This window comes from Lissotriton vulgaris, chromosome 8, assembly GCF_964263255.1.
Source record: "Lissotriton vulgaris chromosome 8, aLisVul1.2, whole genome shotgun sequence".
In the NCBI taxonomy this organism is placed as follows: Eukaryota; Metazoa; Chordata; class Amphibia; order Caudata; family Salamandridae; genus Lissotriton; species Lissotriton vulgaris.
Genome location: NC_141696.1, coordinates 292,921,638 through 292,945,266, shown reverse-complemented (window position 1 = coordinate 292,945,266; position 23,629 = coordinate 292,921,638).

The following is a 23,629-nucleotide window of genomic DNA, read 5'->3' as shown; positions in this document are numbered from 1 at the left end:
CTAGATGGTGAGCGAGACGTTGTAGCCGCAAGAGCGGGCGGTAAACAGCTGAATGGCGGATGAGGCACAGTGCAGCATAAGCGGGCGGAAAACCGCTGAATGGCAAGTGAAACGCTAAAGGGGCGCCCCACTACAGCAGACGAGCCTCCACCTGGGGAAGCCCGTTCACGCCGCCTCCCCCCCCCCGGGGCACCCCACGCTGTTTTTCGGAGCAGCATTGTAGGATGCCAAAACCAGTGCGGCAAGTAAAGGACATCACCTGGGTGCCGTCCAGATCTCAGCGCGTTGTGCTGCCTTCGGACTGTTCGCACAACAGACCGCTAATGACGAGGCACAGTGCAGCAAAAGCGGGCGGAAAACCGCTGAATGGCAAGTGAAATGTAGTAAATGATCTTAACATACACAGTGGACTGTGCATCTTCCTTTACTACATGAAACGCTAAAGGGGCGCCCCACTACAGCAGACGAGCCTCCACCTGGGGAGGCCCGTACACGCCGCCTCCCCCCCCCCCCCCGGGGCGCCCCACGCCGTTTTTCGGAGCAGCATTGTAGGATGCCAAAACCAGTACGGCAAGTAAAGCACATCACCTGGGTGCCGTCCAGAACTCAGCACGTTGTGCTGCCTTCGGACTATTCGCACAACAGACCGCTACTGACCATTGTTGCTTCTGTTTAAAATTTTTTTTTTTAACATGTTTACTGTTTTTGGTGCGTTGTATATATTTATAAGTTAATAAAGTGTTATAATCCTACTACTTTGTTGGAGTGCTATATATTTTTAATGTGACACATAATTGTGAAGACTTTGATGTACAAAAAGGCATCCCTGGAATCTTCCGCTTCAGGCTCGGTCCCACACACCTTCACAATGAGAATCCCCTCCCCAATCACAATACAGGATCGGTATCAGATAGTAGGAACGCGTGTGTTGTGACGGATCTCATCGGGTGGGGACCTTGATCTACTGTAACTCCTTTGAAGAGGGGTGATTCTTTACAGTTGAGGCCATAAACTACATCCGCAGGGCTAGGTGATAACCTGGGACCGGCCTGGACAATCAGACACAAAGGAAGAGGAATGTCAGAGGGTGCGGTAGTGAATAGGGTGAAAGGGAGGTGTCGGGCGGGCACAGGGTGTGATTCTCAGGGAAGAGCAGCGCAGATGGGGGGAGGTTTATGGCCCATGCATAAGACAGAGAGCGGGGGTGACCAGTGCGTGGGGGAGATGCTTGCGAGGGTGGGGAGCCATGCTGAGGATCGGCGGCGTGCAGAGAGTGGGTCTGGTCAAGGCATCTAAAATGGCTGCCGTGCACGACAAAAGTGTGGCATTGGAAAAAAAGCAAGATGGCGCAGACAATGTTTATCAATACGAATTAATTTATAACAATTATTTTTAACAATATATTTACTCGCAGTGTCAAAATGGCGGTCAACACTTCCTGATATCCTTCGAATCGAATGTTAACAGACGTCACGATCGGCGGCGTGCAGAGTGGGTCTGGTCAAGGCATCTAAAATGGCTGCCGTGCACGACAAAAGTGTGCCATTGGAAAAAAAGCAAGATGGCGCAGACAATATTTATCAATACGGATTAATTTATAACAATTATTTATAACAATATATTTACTCGCAGTGTCAAAATGGCAGTCAACACTTCCTGATTTCCTTTGAATCGAACGTTAACAGACGTCACGCAGCAAAAACAAAAAAAAAAACGCTGACGCGCAACCGCTGGAAGACATGTATCAACCTATATGAGCATCCTCAGCCACCCTCAGAAAACATAGGGGGTCAGGATGCATCTCCCGTACCCCCTTATACCCATTTCCCACATTGTTTTTCCTCCATCTTGTAATTTAATTAAAACGAAACACAAAATGGCGAATTCCCGTTTCGCATCCCGGTTCACTACCCGGTTCGCGAACCGGAAAGCGCTTCTACCGCAAAAAAACAATATTTTTTTATTTGCCCCACGGGACCCTTTAATAACCCCAACATCATTCCTAGGGGGTCAAGAAGGGTCTACCTTGCCCCCTTTCATTAAATTCCCCCTTTGTTTTTTTCTCCTCTTCTTGTCTCTCGATCCTACCGAGAGACAAGATGGCGGCCGCTCCGGACTGTTTAGAATGTTGACAGACACCGGAGAGCCAATCAGCTTCGCTTCGCAAAGTTCCGTTACGCGAAAAGTTCGCGAACCGGAGCGCTATCCGGGATGCTGTCACAGATATATCTGTTTTTTAAAACGTTAATTTCTCAAAATCCACTGGAGCACATATATTGAGACCCAGCAAAGGCACATCGGACTAACAGTCCCTACAATTTTGCCAAGTTTCGTGCAAATCCATTCAGCCGTTCGAGCTAAAAGTGAGGCCAAACGCCCTATGGAAAACTCAATGTTAAAAACGCGTTTTGGGACCCCCCTTTTTTCTCGGCCCCCCCTTGACAAAACCCCCCCAAATTTTCAGGGGCTGCTCAGAAACAAAATGTGCAATTTTCCTGAAAATTTCAGCCGATTCCGTCCACAAACACCAAAGTTATTAGACATAGAATTTTCAAAAGTTCCATAGAGAAAAAATCCTAACTATATATACCAACTGGCGACCGCGGCAGCACCACCAGTTTCTTTTGCGGCTCACGTCCTGCATTCCACCCAACCCGTGCTATTTTCTTGCATTTTATTAAGAACGTCCCTCAGCCATACTTACCTGGGAGTTAACAGTGTATCCTGGGTAATGGAGTCCGCTGACTTTCTTGGACCGGCTGCAACATCACCTAAGTGAGGGGCGGAGCTAACACTAGGTACCTATCAGAGTGCGGCTGGGTGTATATGCTTTGCATTCCGCGTTCTCTGTGTTTATATCACCCGCGGCTTCATTACCGCGTTTGTCGATACGGGCGGCGGATGTGGCCGCTTGTAGGTGTTTCAGCGGGGAGCCGTTTGGAGATAAGTAACTCTCGCTCTATACCTAACGAGAGTTCAAGATCTTGCAACCAGCGGTATTGAGAACGTTTATTAATTCTTTTCCGTTGTCTTTCACGTTAGAGCCCAAACGTGAAGATTTCCTCCTGCCGCTATGCCCATGGGGCTCACTATCTAAAGACATCATGTAAGTGTCTGGCTGACTTTTCCCTTTTGGAGCCCATTGCGCTCTGTATGCTTTTTGCAAAGGTGTCTTTTGGAGTAATTATTTCAAGTTTTTAAACCATTCATCTGGTTTATTGAGCACTGTTTTAGGCAATCACCTAATCAATGTAGGTATTTAATGCACAACGGACGATGACAAGACGTTGTCTGAAATACTGAATGAATAACAGATTTATCAGCAGCATGTTCTTTTTCTAATTATAAAAAGGATAATCTCTTGCATTTCACATATAATTTGACCCCAGTATTTGTGTGCACATGACTAGAGTCTACTAGCGTAGATGCATATTTGTAAGGGTTCGTAATTTGGACGCTTTTGTGTTTTCTATTTACCCTTACAGATTCTTATCGTTTCTCCTATAACAAGGAGTTAATTGAAATTGGGGAAGACTTTCCTTAAAGGAGCTTCGACAACTGCAGGCCGTATTGTTCCGTGTAACTACTCCCTGTGTCTGAGCACTTTAGCGTGCTCCGATCAGTGAGTGGTACTGTATTGTATCCTTGGTCCTGACGAATGCTGAGCTAATTTTGCTCAAAAAGCAGAAACATGTTGACCGTATTTTCTTAATTTTTCTTCTTTCACTTCATTAATGGGACTAATTGGTTCAAACTTGCACAACCTTTCAGTAGTCCTGAAAAATAATCACGTTTTTCAAACACTGGTTTTAACAGAGTTAGAGCTACCCTCTTATTAAAATAATTTTGAGGAGTAGTCCATACACTTTTTAACTCACTCTCACTTTCCTAGCAACTAAGGATGACCCAATGAAGACAACTGGCTACCAGTGTTTCACTGGGGCCTGAGGGTCCTTTTAGCTAGATCTCTGAACACGTGCACTCTATTTTTCCTACTGAAAATAACAGTCTCTTCTAAAGTTCAGTTGCACTTTGAACAGAATTTTGCTTGCCTACTGTGTCTGATGTTTGTACTAACACTCTCTTGTTGTTTGATATATGGATTTATAAGGGGCATGAGAGTGTGTTTTTTATGACCCTTACTCTCTTGTTGATGGAACTATTCTAGCAGCGCGCAGCTGCGAGAGTTTATTTTAAAATAATAACATACCTTTAGCAGTTTTTTGCATTTAAACAGTGCATCATAATACACCTTTGCAATGGAGGCGTCGGGCCTTTCATACTCCAGAGAGGAGGCTGATGCCATATTAAATGACACTTCCCTTTTTGCTGACCCCCTAGTCGCTCAAGCAATATCCCAGACTACTGACTGGGACAAGCTGGGTGAACAAAAGAAAAACAGAATTAGAGCAATTTTACATGGAACTATGATGAAGGAATACCTCAACAATAAAATGGCCCCAAAGGGACTTTTGGTCACCAATGCACCGCGAATATTTTTAGAGGACAGTGTATTCAGAAAGGAATGGGCACAAATAGCCTGGCACTGTACGCACGACTGGGCTATCCTTATCATCAAGATGGCAATGCGCCTTTCTGAGGCTCTATTAATAGAGATCCAGGCCACAGAAACTCACATTAAGGCAACCGTCACAGGTTACAAAAAGAAGCTCGATGAGTTCAACAAAGAGCTTAATGAATACAAAGAAAATCTTGCACAGTCAAAAGTAGCCAAATTTCAAAAAGATTTGAAAAGATGGTCCTATGATAAAACCTATCCCTACGCTAGCCAAGATTATGCTCCCCCAACCCGCACCAATGAAGACCCAGATACCTCAGTAGACTCAGATTCTAGCAATTGGAGCACTGAGAGCAGAGGGAATAAACAACGAGGCAGAGGTAGGGGAAAACAAAATTATAGCCAATACAATCATCAATGGTTCCCTTACCCACATCAAGGACCTGGAGGTTTCCACCCGAACCCCTTTAACCAGCCACCGCTTCCACCACAATTTGGTTGGAACCCACACTTTGCTCCCCCGCCACAACAATTCCAACATAATATGTACCCGCAGCCTTTTTTAGGTTTTGGCCGGAGAGGCAGGGGGAAGAGAAGAACAGGCAATCAGGTACACTTGGGTCCTACACAAACAGTGGGGGACAACACACGGAGCAAGGCTCAGGAGCAGAGAGCAGGACCGAGCAACCAATAAGTCTGATAACTAACTTATCCAAAGTTGTCTTAACTGCAGATGAAACTGCAGTGTTAGAAAAGGGACTTGGTTTCATACCCAGTCCTCGCCTGGATCGTTTCAAATTGAAATGCGAACTGGGTGAGTTTTTCAGGAAACTCAGATTAAAATCTTTTTTTGAACAACAAAATACACAACTCCCTGCTACATTGAGTGACACCAATTTTAAAAGGAGATCCAATTTCACTCCCCCAACTCACTTGATACCGGCGGATATCATAACTTTTGAACAGGCAGTGTCTCGGGAAGTGGAGGCTTTGATTGAGCCCACCCCCTTTAAAAATTTGACAACAGGAGAATACAAGGCTATAAAATCTTTGCAAGAGAATCAAGAAATTGTAATCAAAAGTGCTGACAAGGGGGGAGGCATAGTGATTCAGGATGCCACGGCCTATGATGCCGAATGCAAACGGCTTCTAGGGGATACTACCAGTTATACCGTGCTCCAACAAGACCCTTCTCCTTTCTTGAAAGATGAAATCCTGGAGCTGGTCTCCACCGCGGAAAGAGACGGTTATATCAGCAAACAAGAAGCTGATTTCCTTACCAACTCAGAAGACAAAATCCCTTACTTTTACACGCTTCCCAAAACCCATAAAAATCGCGCTCCACCGCCGGGAAGACCTATAGTGTCAGGGATTGGGTCCCAGTTGGAACCACTCTCTAAGTATTGTGATTTTTTCTTCAAACCCTTAATCCAATCCACAAGTACTTACATTAAGGATACGAAAAGCCTTCTTTCAATGTTACTTAATGTACAACTTCCTGAGGTGCCATGTTATCTAGTGTCCTTAGACATTGAAAGTTTGTACACTTGTATCCCTCAGGATGCAACTCTCAAAGTTTTGGCAGACATCCTGGACCAAACCACATGGTCGTACAACACCTCCAAGACCTTTGTGATAGATTGTGCTACCCTGGCATTGAAACGGAATTTCTTCCAATACCAAGACACTTTTTATTTACAGAAGACTGGCACCTCGATGGGCAGTACCTTTGCCCCCAGTATAGCGGGGTTGTATGTTTACAACTTCGAAAAAACGCACATCCTAGAAAATTCCAACCCTTATGCTCTCAATGTTATCCTGTGGCAGAGGTACATTGATGATGTGCTTTTAATCTGGAAAGGGTCTGAGGAAAGTTTACTATCTTTTTTTTGATTGGGTCAATACTTGTGACCCTCATTTAAGATTCACACACCAATATGACTCCAAGTCCATTGTCTTCCTAGATGTCACACTTACAAAAACTGGGAATCGACTAACGAGCAAAACTTATTACAAACCAACAAGTAGGAACAATCTCCTTCACTTCTCTAGCTTTCACCCGCGTTCATTACGCGAAAATCTCCCTTTCGGCCAATATCTACGAGTACGTAGAAATTGTAGCAATCTTGTGGATTTTAACAAACAAGCGGACGACCTAACAACAAAACTAGAACAGAGAGGTTACCCCAGAAAAATCCTACAAAAGAGTCGAAAAAGAGCAAGAAACAATAACAGAGAAGCACTGTTGGAAGACAATGTGAAAGAAAGTGAATCCGAGGTCCCTCTGACCTGTGTGACTACCTACAGTAACATTTCTAACTCTGTAGGTCGTTGCATTGGTAAACACTGGCAAATCCTGACGAGTAATGGTAGGAATTGGCAGAAACCATTATTCTCATATAAAAAAGAAAGGAGTTTGCAAGATGCTCTGGTACACACCCGCCCAAGAATTAACCAACCCAAACATGATGCCACTGTTTTGAATGCCTGGGGTTTGCCTTCTATAACTGGTCATTTCCCCTGCGGGGGATGTAGTGTGTGTCACTTAACATCGTCTACAAAAACACTACAACTAGAAGAGGGTAAGACATGGCACTTACGATGTCACACAAACTGTAATTCAAGTAACGTCATTTACTTGATTACATGCCCCTGCGGACTTAGATACGTAGGGATGACCACCAGAAAAATTAAAACACGAATAGGAGAACATCGTAGTAACATTCGGTGTGGCAGAAACACCACAAAGCTGACTACCCATTTTCTTGAGCAAGGCCATTGCCCGAACGATGTTAAATGGGTAATAATTGAACAGTTGAGTTCTATTGATGAAGGTACACTGTATGAAAAGGATCAGCGATGGATATACCATCTATCTACTCACAAACATGGCCTTAACGACGATATCCCATGGGGATCAGTCATGCGTAGATAGACGTTCTTTCCACCCTGATAATCAATTCTCTCTGTCTCCACTGTCTGTGGTCTTTCCAGCTCATGAATACAGAAATAAGAACTTATGTATCCCCTGTGATATATGCAAACGGTGGGATTAAGCACGAACTGCCCCATAAAATATATGAAATACATCTTCCTCTATGGGCTTAACACAAAACCCTTTTGTTTTGAACCTTTTTGTTCAATCGGAGTGACCGACCACAATCGGCCTCCACCTGCTGCGTTTCTTGAGGTATTTCTCTCATAGCTTTATCTATCTGCAAATATTGCTCTGATTCGCGTCTGTAAATAAACGGGCGCCTTTAAGAGTATGACGCGATCACGTCAGACACGTGACCGGCAGCACCGCCTCATACGCATTCCGCGTTCTCTGTGTTTATATCACCCGCGGCTTCATTACCGCGTTTGTCGATACGGGCGGCGGATGTGGCCGCTTGTAGGTGTTTCAGCGGGGAGCCGTTTGGAGATAAGTAAGTCTCGCTCTATACCTAACGAGAGTTCAAGATCTTGCAACCAGCGGTATTGAGAACGTTTATTAATTCTTTTCCGTTGTCTTTCACGTTAGAGCCCAAACGTGAAGATTTCCTCCTGCCGCTATGCCCATGGGGCTCACTATCTAAAGACATCATGTAAGTATCTGGCTGACTTTTCCCTTTTGGAGCCCATTGCGCTCTGTATGCTGTTTGCAAAGGTGTCTTTTGGAGTAATTATTTCAAGTTTTTAACCCTTTCCATGCTCATGACGAGCTCAGCTCGTCATGATGCACGGTTGAGCTGTGCTGATGACGAGCTGAGCTCGTCATGAAACACTGGCATCCTGCATTCTTCAGCACAGGAGAGGAAAACACCTAGCAGTGAAGGTGTTAAACCATTCATCTGGTTTATTGAGCACTGTTTTTAGGCAATCACTTACTCAATGTAGGTATTTAATGCACAACGGACAATGACAAGACGTTGTCTGAAATACTGAATGAATAACAGATTTATCACCAGCATGTTCTTTTTCTAATTATAAAAAGGATAATCTCTTGCATTTCACATATAATTTGACCCCAGTATTTGTGTGCACATGACTAGAGTCTACTAGCGTAGATGCATATTTGTAAGGGTTCGTAATTTGGACGCTTTTGTGTTTTCTATTTACCCTTACAGATTCTTATCGTTTCTCCTATAACAAGGAGTTAATTGAAATTGGGGAAGACTTTCCTTAAAGGAGCTTCGACAACTGCAGGTCGTATTGTTCCGTGTAACTACTCCCTGTGTCTGAGCACTTTAGCGTGCTCCGATCAGTGAGTGGTACTGTATTGTATCCTTGGTCCTGACGAATGCTGAGCTAATTTTGCTCAAAAAGCAGAAACATGTTGACCGTATTTTCTTAATTTTTCTTCTTTCAGTTCATTAATGGGACTAATTGGTTCAAACTTGCACAACCTTTCAGTAGTCCTGAAAAATAATCACGTTTTTCAAACACTGGTTTTAACAGAGTTAGAGCTACCCTCTTATTAAAATAATTTTGAGGAGTAGTTCATACTCTTTTTAACTCACTCTCACTTTCCTAGCAACTAAGGAGGACCCAATGAAGACAACTGGCTACCAGTGTTTCACTGGGGCCTGAGGGTCCTTTTAGCTAGATCTCTGAACACGTGCACTCTATTTTTCCTACTGAAAATAACAGTCTCTTCTAAAGTTCAGTAGCACTTTGAACAGAATTTTGCTTGCCTACTGTGTCTGACGTTTGTACTAACACTCTCTTGTTGTTTGATATATGCTTTGCAGGACGCCAGGACTTCCTCATTACTCACCGCAGGCGCTGACGAAGGCCAATCCGGCCGAAATGCATTCGCCATTTTATTGAAATAAAGGGTGTTGTTCTGCAAATCCCCTTCGAGGCTCCTGCTTCTTTCGTTGAGAGGAGATGCTTTCTTCATCAATTTCACGCGTGTGCCAGAAGCGCGTTCAGGAGCTCACTCACCACCCGTGGCCTGGAGATTCTGGTCCTTGCCTCGGCACTGCCTGTTTCTTCATTGCTGAATTCTCCAGACTCGCCGGCAGTCCAAGTAATCTGAAGCTGGCTAATTGAGACATTTGCCTCTGCCAGGGCGGGTTGCATTGTTCTCCCGCCCCTGTGAATTTGCCACTTGGACTTTCGGTAGGTGAGGCACGGGGACTCGAGGCAGCACCACCAGTTTCTTTTGCGGCTCACGTCCTGCATTCCACCCAACCCCTGCTATTTTCTTGCATTTTATCAAGAACGTCCCTCAGCCATACTTACCTGGGAGTTAACAGTGTATCCTGGGTAATGGAGTCCGCTGACTTTCTCGGACCGGCTGCAACATCACCTAAGTGAGGGGCGGAGCTAACACTAGGCACCTATCAGAGTGCGGCTGGGTGTATATGCTTTGCAGGACGCCAGGACTTCCTCATTACTCACCGCAGGCGCTGACGAAGGCCAATCCGGCCGAAATGCATTTGCCATTTTATTGAAATGGAAAGGGGCGACCACTCGGTCCCCCCGAACGTATGGTAGGGGGCCCGGATCCCCCCGGGAAACCATTTTGGGCGGGGGGCGTGTTTTGGCTGGTATGCCCGAAGCGGCGTAGCCGGGGCGCGCCTTTTCCCGCCCAAGAAGGGTTGTCCCAGACACCTACACCGTTGGCCACGCCCCGTAGGCGTACCAGAGGAGAGTACACGCCCTCCCGAAGAGGAATAAAAGGAGCAACAATCCGAAGAAGCATCCTCTTGTTCCTGTGCTTGGAAGCTGCACCCTCTCGTTGCACGTGAGCCCTCGACGGAACAAGGAGCAATTTTGAGAACTTGTAATTTTTGTTCTTCTCTTTCAGTGTCTCCCACCTTTGGATCCAGGACCTCGTTGCGCAGCAAGGACCGAATATCCCACAACGATGCCTGGCAAGAGGCCCGGAAAGAAGGCAGGGACTGAACAGATGCTTCGCATGTTGATGAAGGATATGGCGAGCATGAAAAAACAGATTGCGGCAATGAATAATACGGGCAGACCGAAGAAAGTCATCGAGCCAGCATTGCCGGGAGTAGTCCCCGCTGGGAGAGGTAAAAGGGCTAGGAATAGGGCGGCAGGGGGGGAGGCCCCGGTTCCCGAGTCACCCCCGACAAGCCCGGTTAGTCCGATGGAGGCCCCGGTCCCGACGCCGGACGCGGGCCAACCGATCCCTGTTGTAGTTACGCCCACTAATGGGGAGGACATGCCTCCGGAATTTGCCGCCCAGTTAGCCGCATGGCTCAGCAAAAGTACCGAGGGTACGACGGCGTCAGGAGACACGGCCGAGGAGGCCAGGTTACTAATGAAGCAGTTGCGGCAATCGCGAGATGCCGCAAAGGCGAATCTCCCTCTTGTCCCCTCACAGGTTCCTCCAGAACGACCGGCGTCTGGCGTTTGAAAAACAGCAGGACCAGCGGTGGATTCGGGTAAGCAGCCATTGCCAATGGCAGGGGAAGGGGTGTTGCCTTCAAGAAGGGAAAAAGTGGTCCAACATATTCCGCTGGCCACGAAGGAATTGATTTGGGCTGATAAGTATGTGAAAATGTTTTCTCTCCTGACTGATCATCACGAGGTGGAGTATGTTAAATCTCAGAAGGATTTATGGCACCCGAGTGTGTGGCGTGCGAAAATGGCGGGTTTCAGGGTTGATGAGACAATCTCAAATGGGGCCAGGGCATTTGCAATGTTTACTGCGGTCATGGGGGAACGTAGGCCCGAGGTTTTGTCTGAATTAGCCTGCTATCAGACACGTATAATGGAGTTCTATGACACGTATGAGGGTGATGTATGGATGGGTTATGATAGTAAGTTTTGTAAGGCCATGGAGCACGATTCATCTCTGACGTGGGATTGTCTCGACTCCATATCTTGGCAGAAGCAGCTCATGCCGGGCGCGACGAAGTCGTCTTCGCTTGGCGGGAATGGGTCGGCGCCCTCCCGCCATCAATCGGCGGCGCCCTTTCGGACAGGCCCCGCAGTTGACCACCAACCGAGGAACGGTGGGAATGGGGGTAGAAAAGGGGTTTGTTGGAACTTTAACAGAGGCAAGTGCACGAGGCCACAAGGGACATGTAAGTTCAGGCATGAGTGTGCGGGGTGCGGACACTCTTCACACCCCGAGACTTCGTGTAGAGCCAAAAATGGTGACACAGGGGGTAAGGGAGGGGCCAAACAGGTCTAACGTCGACCACGGGGCTTCGCTACCTACCCCCGTAGATATCATGGCAATGATCCCCTGGCTAAACGAATACCCTGATCATGTCGCCGCCGGGGTGTTGCGGGACAGTTTCTCGTATGGTTTCCACATCCCGGTGGGGGATTTTCGGGGGGAAGCACTGTCGGTCCAGCAGAATACGGCCGTGGTGGAAACTAAGATTGCAAAGGAGGTTGCCCGTGGCCGGGTGGCCGGCCCATATAGGCAACCGCCAGTTGCTAATTTTGTATGTTCACCATTGGGAGTAGTCCCCAAGAAGGACCCGGGTGAGTTTAGGTTAATTCACAACTTGTCGGCTCCTAGGGGTCTTTCGGTGAACGATGCGATTGACCCAGGAGTTTGTTCGGTGCGGTACGCATCCTTTGATGAGCCCGTCACCATGTTGAATCGCCTGGGGCCCGGAGCGCTGATGGCTCAATCAGATATTGAATCAGCGTTCCGGTTGCTCCCGGTACACCCTCAGGATCAGCGTCTGTTAGGTTTTATGTTCCAAGGATGCTACTATATGGATAGATGTATGCCAATGGGTTGCTCCATCTCTTGTGCGTATTTTGAGAAATTCAGTTGTTTTCTGCAATGGGCGTTTACCAGAGCTACGGGCTATACACAGGTTATGCATTACCTAGATGATTTTTGTTCTTGGGGCCAGCCGGTGACACGGAATGTGCACAGGGTTTGTTGGAATTTTGCAATCTCATTAAACGGTTCGGCGTGCCATTGGCACCAGGGAAAACGGTGGGACCATCTACCCCACTCGAGTTTCTTGGAATTGAGCTCGATTCAGTGGAGGGATGCTTCCGCTTGCCCAGGGACAAAGTAATGAAATTCAGGGCTTCTCTGGAATTGTGCATTAGCAAAGAAAAAGTAACTCTCCATCAGTTGCAACAAGCAGTGGGCCAGCTTAACTTTGCCCTTAGAGTAATACCAATGGCCCGCCCCTTTTCCCGCTCTATTGCCCAAGCCATGGTCGGTCTCAAAGAAGGACACCATCGCACGAGACTGTCTGCAGAGGTTCGCCAGGATATGCGCATATGGTTGGCATTTCTGGCGGATTTTAACGGTCGAGTGGTGTGGAGCAAGCCACCAGCATCCTCGGACGAGCTGGGTTTGTGGACCGATTCGGCGGGGAGCGTTGGATTTGGCGCCATTTTTGGTAATCGATGGTCGGCGCAAACATGGCCGGCGTGGTGGCACACCAGTGGGCTCACGGGTAACATTGGGTTTCTTGAGTTGTTCCCCATTTTTGTGGCTTTGAAGGCATGGCCGGATGAGTTTCGTGATCGCTCGGTGGTGTTTTGGTCCGACAACATGACCGTAGTTGAATGCATAAATAACCAGGCAGCACGCTGCAAGTGGATATTGAGATTATTGAAGGAAATTGTACTACTTTGCATGAGACTGAACGTGCAGTTTAGGGCGAGGCACGTGCCGGGTGTGCTGAATCATGCGGCTGATGCGCTCTCTCGTTCCCACATGCAGGCCTTCAGGGGTTATCTACCCTCCGCGGACCTAGTGGCGGCACCATTCCCCGAAGCTCTCTGGTTGCTCGGTGCCCCGGATTACAGGACCTCGTGGGAGCAAGCCTAGCCCCCAGGACAAGGAAGGCGTACGAAGGAGCGTTTCGTTCCTATTGTGCATTTTTGGGTCCAGCAGGAGGGGATAACTGGGGACAGGAGGAGTATGTCCTGAAGTTTTTAGTAGCACTCCATAAGGCAGGCCGATCAGCAGCGACGGCTAATACGCACCGGGCCGCCATTGCATTCATGGCGCAGGCGCATGGCATCAAGGACCCCACATCGTCCTTTTTAGTAAAAAAGGCACTGCGTGGGTGGCAACGCCTCGAGGGTCATAGAGTAGACGAAAGGCGCCCTATTGGGTTAAAAATGTTGTCCCTGTTGATGTCGGTACTCCCCGCGATATGTTCCTCCCAGTCCGAGGCAGCGCTATTTCGGGCCGCTTTCGCATTAGCATTCCATGGGGCTATGCGGGTGAGCGAGCTGGTAGCAAAAAATAAGAAGGATATGGGGGGAGGTCTGTGCCGAGAACACATCCTGATCAAGGGTGATTCAATGGTGATCACGATAGCCAGGTCTAAAACCGATCAGGGTGCGATGGGGGACAGTATTGTTGTTCAGCGCATGCGAGGGTCCCCCATGTGCCCAGTACAATGCGTTGAGGAATATTTAGCGCAAAGGGCGGTAGCATGGGGTGGAAGCTTGCTGAGACACACTGACGCCACCCCACTGACAAGGTTTCAGTTTCAGCGGGTGTTAACTATGGCAATCGCGGCAGCGGGTTTGAACCCGGGCGATTTTGGGACCCATTCCTTTAGGATAGGGGCTGCTACAGAAGCTACAGCCAGGGGTCAGAGTGTGGAAATGGTGAAACAATTGGGACGATGGTCCTTGAACTGTTATAAAAGGTATGTGCGGTTGCACATGTTGTAAAGCCAATGTCATGCACTCACGCTTCTTGTTTTTGTTTGGCTTACAGTTTCGCGAGCATGCGATGCGGGGCGGACTGTGCAGTCGACCCGACACCTGGGGATCAGCCGTCAAAGACCAACGGCTGAGGAGAGAGTGGTGTGGGTCGTGGGCCACTCATACGTGAGGCGTGCCGGGGACGTATTCAAAGCAGGTGACATGATTCACGCAGCTGGGGAATACGGGTACAGGGTGACCTTCCACGGAAGGGGCGGGCTCTGTATTGACCAGTTTCAATGTTTTGTGGAGGGACTGTTAGGGCGGACAAGGTCACTGCCGTCTATAATCATAGTACACCTGGGAGGCAATGATTTGGTGACGCTCGGTCGGCGGGTACTCCTCGAGCAGGTTCTATCCACTGTTAGCTGGTTGGCGAGAAGGATCCCGGGGTGCACGATAGCATGGTTGCACATTATTCCCAGAAAGGTGTGGCGGGGGGCCCTCTCTGTGTCAGCTTTGAATCATTCAGTAAAGAAAGTCAATAACAAGCTTGGTAGGTTGTTTCGTTCGGAACAGTTGCACAGTATTCCGCATGGATGTATTCGGGGGGATCACATGTATCTCGAAGATGGGGTCCATTTGTCCCGGGAGGGGAATGTCTTACTCATAGGAGACTTCATAGCATGGTTAAGGGGTTTGTAAAGCATGACCTTTAGTAGGAGTTTGTGGGGGGGCCGGATAGCCGGTCAACTATCCGGCCTGTGGCGGTAAGGTCATGATCGGTGAGCAGTAATTTCAAGGTCCCTAGAGGAGGGGCGCCACCCATTATGGATGGAGGCGCCCGGGGGGAGGCGGCCATTGGCCCCTCACATGGGGAGGCGGCACCCACTAAGTATGGGGTCGCCGAAGGGAAGGCGGTCATAGGCCCCTCCCAGGGGAGGAGGCAGCTCGATGCCCCTCCTAGGAATTTCCCGGGGCCAGGATATCCGCGACGGCGGATGTGATGTACAGTGTGGGGTTGGAGGGGGGTCCACGCTTACTTCTAGACACCTCACACGAGTCCTCGGACGACCACTAAGATGGCGTCGAGTTAAATAAAGGGCCCCCGCTAAGACAAGGGAAATTGGAAGTTGGCACAGAGGTACAGTCCTCTGTGCGCCCACCCCTCACACCATGAGGGGGGAGTTCTGGTAGTAGGGATCTGACACCGGTTAAGACCTTGCCGTTGGCCCGTAATGTTAAGATGTACAATTTTTATTTAGAAAGTATGCATTTGCAGGATGTTTAGACTCGGCTAGGAGAACCTTTGTATTAGAGATTTGTTAAGGTTAGCCAATAAACGTGTATGCATCGGAATGTTATAAATGAAAATTGTACATGATATGAAACGTTTATTTTAATGGTTTAATTTTGTTTCATATTTTAATAAATACGGCCGGGAGGGTAACTCCCTCCCGCCTTCCAAAAGTTCAGAACTGCGTCCGTCTTCCCATCCTTGGGGATTGTGTTGGGAGGGGGTGACAGGCATCCCGGCCATATGGAAAGGGGCGACCACTCGGTCCCCCCGAACGTATGGTAGGGGGCCCGTATCCCCCCGGGAAACCATTTTGGGCGGGGGCGTGTCTCGGCTGGTATGCCCGAAGCGGCATAGCCGGGGCGTGCCTTTTCCCGCCCAAGAGGGGTTGTCCCAGACACCTACACCGTTGGCCACGCCCCGTAGGCGTACCAGAGGAGGGTACACACCCTCCCGAAGAGGAATAAAAGGAGCAACAATCCGAAGAAGCATCCTCTTGCTCCTGTGCTTGGAAGCTGCACCCTCTCGTTGCACGTGAGCCCTCGACGGAACAAGGAGCAATTTTGACCCACCCACCAGCCCCTTATGGCAACGTTAGTAGTGCAATAAAATTGATTTGCTTTGATAGTATCCTTTTTGGGTGTAGTGGTTATTAAAGATGTTGCTGTTTTATTGCAATAAAATGATTGGCCTCATAACATTTTCTCCCCCAGTGCAGCGGAGTATCATAGTCTAATTGAGAAATGTGTTGAATAAATATTAGAATGTTAAGTTATTTGCTTTTCTTCAATAGGTTCATAAAACGTCGTATTTATTTTTGGTCGGGCGGTAAGGTCATGATCAATGAGCAGTAATTTCAAGGTCCCTAGAGGAGGGGCGCCACCTATTATGGATGGGAGCGCCCGGGGGGAGGCGGCCATTGGCCCCTCACATGGGGAGGCGGCACCCACTAAGTATGGGGTCGCCGAAGGGAAGGCGGTCATAGGCCCCTCCCAGGGGAGGAGGCAGCTCGATGCCCCTCCTAGGAATTTCCCGGGGCCAGGATATCCGCGACGGCGGATGTGATGTACAGTGTGGGGTGGGAGGGGGGTCCACGCTACGTTCTAGACACCTCACACGAGTCCTCGGACGACCACTAAGATGGCGTCGACTTAAATAAAGGGCCCCCGCTAAGACAAGGGAAATTGGAAGTTGGCACAGAGGTACAGTCCTCTGTGCGCCCGCCCCTCACACCGTGAGGGGGGAGTTCTGGTAGTAGGGATCTGACACCGGTTAAGACCTTGCCATTGGCCCGTAATGTTAGGATGTACAATTTTTATTTAGAAAGTATGCATTTGCAGGATGTTTAGACTCGGCTAGGAGAACCTTTGTATTAGAGATTTGTTAAGGTTAGCCAATAAACGTGTCTGCATCGGAATGTTATAAATGAAAATTGTACATGATATGAAACGTTTATTTTAATGTTTTAATTTTGTTTCATATTTTAATAAATACGGCCGGGAGGGTAACTCCCTCCCGCCTTCCAAAAGTTCAGAACTGCGTCCGTCTTCTCATCCTTGGGGATTGTGTTGGGAGGGGGTGACAGGCATCCCGGCCATATAAAGGGTGTTGTCCTGCAAATCCCCTTCGAGGCTCCTGCTTCTTTCGTTGAGAGATGCTTTCTTCATATATATATATATATATATATATATATATATATATATATATATATATATATATATATATATATATATATATATATATATATATATATATATATATATATATATATATATATATATATATATATATATATATATATATATATATATATATATATGGCCTAAAACCAATGGTTTTTTCATTGAATATATATATATATATATATATATATATATATATATATATATATATATATATATATATATATATTCAATGAAAAAACCATTGGTTTTAGGCCATATATAGTTAGGGATTTGCATTTACAAAACCTTATTTTACTCGCATAAAACCATTGAAATTCCATATATAGTTATAAGCGCTAACTATATATCGCGCACCCGCAATCCACTGCTGATGATGTCACATATTACATCATTCATGACATGGTTAGTGACATCACTGATGACATCACTGATGACATCTCAAATGACATCACTGATGACATCACTGAAAACATCTCATTTGACATGACTGATAACATCACTGATGATATCATTCATGTGATAATACGATGAACCTCTTCAGACTCTAATATAACCTTAGATACAATCAGTGTAAACAGACACTCACAGACTGTCACTCATCCATGGAGTTACTCACACACCTAGTCAGTCATGCAAAGAATCAATCACACCTCCATTTCCTCAACTATACAGTTATACAAACTTTACTTATTCAAACATATACTAACACATATTTACTCTATTATACAATCCCTGATACAAGTTCACAATGATCCATACAGCCACTCACACATTCACTGGCTCTTATGCACAGTTATTTATATATGTCAACTCTCACATGTACTGTGTTTTACATATGTACTTACTTTGACATGTAGCACTGAGATATCCATTCACTCACCAATGCACTCATGCACACAGTCAACCGCCCATACAGCTGTTTCCACATGCACTTTTGAAACCATACATCTAGTGAATCAACTGCTCACACATCTATGCACAGAGTCATACACCTCCCAGCCACCTACACACACACTCAGTATCCCATACAAATACTTGGGCAACCAATCAATAACCCATATAGTTACTCATATAGCTACTTATCAACACATGCAACAGTTTACAGAACAACAGACATAATGATGCACAAATTAAGACAGTTTAGTCACTAACCCATGCACTCAGTGAGACACATTTAATCACTCACTCATACAGTCAGTCATGCACCTACTAAATCCTTCATCCAGACACTTATATATCCACTCATTCTTCAATATGTAAGAGATATTTTAACTTTACAGAAACATACAGTCACTGCATGTTGTCATCAGTGATGTCATCAGTGATGTCATTTGAGATGTCATCAGTGATGTCATCAGTGATGTCACTGATCATGTCATGAATGATGTAATATGTGACATCATCAGCAGTGGATTGCGGGTGCGCGATATATAGTTAGCGCTTATAACTATATATGGAATTTCAATGGTTTTTATGCGAGTAAAATAAGGTTTTGTAAATGCAAATCCCTAACTATATATGGCCTAAAACCAATGGTTTTTTCATTGAATTTTCAAGGTTTTGTAAATGCAAATTCCTAACTATATATCCACTATAACCTATGGTTTTTTCTGTGAATTTCATTGGTTTTTTAATAGCAAATATGAAAAGCTTTAAAATGTCAAGTACGTGATAGATAAAAACATTTTCGTATTTATGCACGCTGATGTGCTTTGAACGCTGCACCCCCCCCTCCCCTCTTTTGTCTTAGTAGTACTCTCTCTTTGCAGATAGTGAACGGTAGTTAACGCAAGCCTTTGCCCCCGTTGTAATCCGTCGTGCCTGCTTGTCTCTCCATTTGATTGATTGTTGTCCAAGCATTTACTGTTTTAGAATTGGTTCTCTTTGGATCATTCTCTATTTACAAACAAGCACAAAGTCTCAATACTCTGTTTAGTCTTTGCAGATAGTGAAAAATCGTGTAAAAAAAATAAAAGTAATCGAGCAAAATCAGTAGGCCACTAATTGGATCTCTTTTTGACCTCGCTAAAATAGAAATATTAGGAACAACCCTTCATGAGAAATACGAAAATAGTGAGATGAACTGAGCTCCACACCATGAGGGCTGCAAGACAGCTCGGCTCCATCACCCATCCCGCACAAAATAACGACAAACCCTATGCAAATATTAAAAATATAGACAACACACCAGCAAAGAAACAGGGTAAAACATTTTATTAAAAAACTATTTACATAACGTTGGTTTATAAGATGATGTCAGTAGTGGACCGATGTGTGAATAGATCGAAAGCAGCACAAGGCTCCAAGATCCGGATGGCAAGCTCCTGGATGTTGGGTGCCATAGTTTAGAGTTCTGAATTTGAGCCTTTTTCAATGCCTGTGCTTTGTTGAATCAAAATGGCGGCTTGACACAAAGCTGACTCAAGCGTTGCTACTGATGCTATGCAGACCAAAACTGGTTTTCAGTTTGTACATTTTTCTAGATTTTTCAATCCAAGTTTGGTTGACTTTGTAGAACGATGGCTTCAAATTTTCAACATACGGTGTGGTGGCGCTGACTGGGAGGGGGCGCTTCGCTCCTGCCCCCTCCCCAAGTAAGATTTTCATACGTGAAAGTACGTTAATGGTTTTGGTCCCTGAGATGCTTCGATGTCACTGCCATTCTCAAATAGCATAAGTTCTGGATGTTGGGTGCCATAGTTAAGAGTTCTAAGCAGTGCTTGTAACACTGTCTGAAGCTTATTTCCACCTACTGCAGCTTCACTATTCTCAAAGTAAGTGAGTGTCGTTTGTGGACCTGACTGCATTAGAAAACAATGTGATATGTTAGCTTCCTAAACAGCTTGACAGAGGCCCCTGAGGGGCGGTGTGATGGCCATGGACTCGGAGAAGACGCTTGGCTCCGACACCCTCCCCAAGTCTTATAGCACTGGTGTAGCCTGAGATCGCCCCCGACATAGGCGGCCGGCTCCCGGGGTCCGGCGGAACTTTTTGCCTTTTGATGACTCTTCAATTCTGGACCTTGTCCCACAATCCGTTTGACCTGAAGACAAGCTGTAGTGGGGCGCCCCTTTACCGTTTTAGTTGCCATTCCGCCCGCTTTTGCTACACTGTGCCTCTTCCGCCATTCAGCTGTTTACCGCCCGCTCTTGCGACTACAGCGTCTCGCTCATCATGTAGTTGAGTTGCTCCCGCTCTTGCGGTGCAGCGATAGGCGGCTGCCACAGGACTCTCAAAATGGCGGCCGGCTCTTCGGTTTTGGGCCTGGTCCACTAAAATGGCCCTGGGACACCTTGGAACTCGGACGCTTCCCTGATAGGGCTTGGGTCCCATTCTCGAAAAGCGTCCCCTCAGCCGTGAAGATTCTACAAAAGTCTTGGGGGCCTCCGACTCCCGCAGGCTTCTGGTGGGGAACGGCTGCCATGATTGCTCGTGGAATGGCCACGACGGAGCTACGAGATGGTAGTGGTCTCATGCTGACGCCAGCTTTAGTCTGAAACATCCAGAAACACTGTAGACTACCAATTCGATCAGTTCCGGTAGCGCCCCAACATGACCCGGAAGAGAAGAACTTGCCCTCCCCTCTTTGACTGATGGTTCTTGTTGCCTGTCCCCTCTGTTGTCATTTAACAGAACTTTTTGGACTGCTGAAAGGGGTTGTGTTCTGAACGCTGGTTGGTGGAGACATTTTGACTATATTCTTGACCTACGTTGTCGCGTAATGCGTTATATGACACGCCGCGTTAGCGCACCCGGAAGTGATCCGAGGCGCGGCGCGCAGCGCGTAACGTAAGCATAACAGGTCATGTGATTTGTTAATAAAACTTTTCATTGGTTCATTTTACTTTTGTTAATTTAATGATGAAAAGCTTGGTCATATGACCTAAAAATTACGCTTTTTATTGTTTTCGAACAATATTTTTTTTTCAAACATATGTTATAATATTCCAGGCTAATGTACTTTCCCGGAAAATTTACAACTGTCTTGCAAGTAAAATATATTCCTTTTTCGAGAAAAAGGGCGTTTCTTCCTTCCATGACGGAGCCGTTGAGTAAAAGAGATTCGGCCTGCTGTCTTAGTCGCCGATACGCCTGATTATCAGATTCTTATCGATCACTTTATGTTGCAGACATGAAAAACACAACTGCCCTTGACCATTTATCTTTACTGCGTTCCTACATATTATACCTTTTATCCGTCATGTAATTGGACTGCTTTATTTCACTTGCCTTTTACTGATTCGAAAACAGTGACTAAAAGTAAAAACTTTACCAATGTAAATACTACTACCGTGTTTTGTTTTAAAAACCTTTATTGTGAAAATGTCAGTATACAAATACGGGCCTATAACCACGTGGGCATGCCACGGAGCAAACTGAAATCGTATATGATGAGGAGACATTTACACTGTAGAGGAACGTAACGAGCGGGCCATTAGGTTGCAAGAACTAAGGTGTCTAACAGTTGCGGAATCGGTGGACATACATTTTGTAATTAAAATAGGACAGGGCCACTTACAATAACATTTTCTAGATATACATTTGCGGGCAAGGAGTTACGAGTCCCATTTATACCGGCGCCATTTTGGGCGAGGCCGGGCAGGTCCAAGATATAGTCAAAATGTCTCCACCAACCATCGGCCAGACCAGAACCCCTTTCGGCCCTTTATGCTACAAGATGGTGTCTTCCATTCAGAAAATATTGTTGGCAGCATTTTGAAAGGAAACAGAAACAGCCGTTCTCCTAGTGAGTTTCACATTGTTACATTTAGGAAGAATGTTGAAGAGTAGTATGTGGAAAATCTGAAGCCATTTTTCTACAAACTCTCAATCAGACTTGGATGGAAAAAAAAAACCTGAAGAATGTACAAACTGAAAACCAATTTTTGTCTGTATAGCATCAACAGTAACGCTTGAGTCAGCTTTGTGTCAAGCCGCCATTTTCATTCAATCAATAGCGTCCCCCTGCACACATTTAGGGACCTGGTCGTGTCTTCAGATGAAACGGATTGTAGGAAAAGAAGCAGAAAGGAAAAGGAAAAAAGTTCCGCCGGACCTCGGGAGCCGGCCGCCCATGTCATGTGCGACCTTTGGCCACACCAGGGCAATAGTGAAGCTGCAGCAGGTGCAAATAAGCTTCAGACAGTCTTACAAGCACTGCTCAGAACTCTCAACTGAGGCACTCAACATCCAGGACTTGCCATTCGGATCTTGGCGCCTTGTGCTGGTTCCGACCTATTCACACATCGGTCCACTACTGACATCACCTCATAAGCCAACGGGGCACCCCACGCCGACTTTCGGCGCAGCATTGTAGGATGGCCACACCAGTGCGGCAACTTGCTGGACACAACATCGGGGCCATCCAGATCTCGGCGCGTTCGACTCACTGTACCGCAACAGTGACCGCAACTCAGCTGGACACGCCGTCTTTCGGCGCAGCATTGTAGGATGGCCACACCAGTGCAGCAATTTGCTGGACACCACCTCGGTGCCATCCGGATCTCGGCGCGTTCGAGTCACTGTACCGCAACAGTGACCGCAATTCAGCTGGACACGCCGTCTTTCGGCGCAGAATTGTAGGATGGCCACACCAGTGCGGCAATTTGCTGGACACCACCTCGGTGCCATCCGGATCTCGGCGCGTTCGAGTCACTGTACCGCAACAGTGACCGCAACTCAGCTGGACACGCCGTCTTTCGGCGCAGCATTGTAGGATGGCCACACCAGTGCGGCAATTTGCTGGACACCACCTCGGTACCATCCGGATCTCGGCCCATTGTGCTGCCTTCGGCCTATTCGCACATCGGTCCGCTACTGACGCCGCCTCACGTGCCAACGGATTTTCTACGCTTTTTGTAGCCCTATGCCGCATAACAGGTCATGTGACTTGTTTATAAAACTTTTCATTGGTTCATTTTACTTTTGGTTTTCTAAAGATGGAACACTTGGTCATATGACCTAAAAATAACACTTTTCATTGGTTTAGAACATTTTTTTTTCCCAAACGATGAAAGCCCCACCTTGTTTCTGGATCATTCAGACTGAAGCTGGCGTCAGCATGAGAGCACCACCATCTCGTGGCTCCGTCGTGGTCATTCCGTGAGCAATCATGGCAGCCGCTCCCCACCGGAAGCCTGCGGGAGTCGGGGGCCCCCAAGACTTTTGTAGAATCTTCACGGCTGAGGGGACGCTTTTCGAGAATGGAGCCCAAGCCCTAGCAGGCAAGCGTCCGAGTTCCAAGGTGTCCCAGGGCCATTTCAGTGGACCAGGCCCAAAACCGAGGAGCCGTCCGCCATTTTAAGAGCCATGTGGCAGCCGCCTATCGCTGCACTGCAAGAGTGGGAGCAACTCAACAACATGGTGAGCGAGACGCTGTAGCCGCAAGAGCGGGCGCAACTCAGCTAGATGGCCGCCACCTGGGGAGGCCCGTTCACGCCGCCTCCCCCACCCCCGGGCCGCCGCACGCCAATTTTCGGAGCAGCATTGTAGGATACCAAAACCAGTGCGGCAGTTTACTGG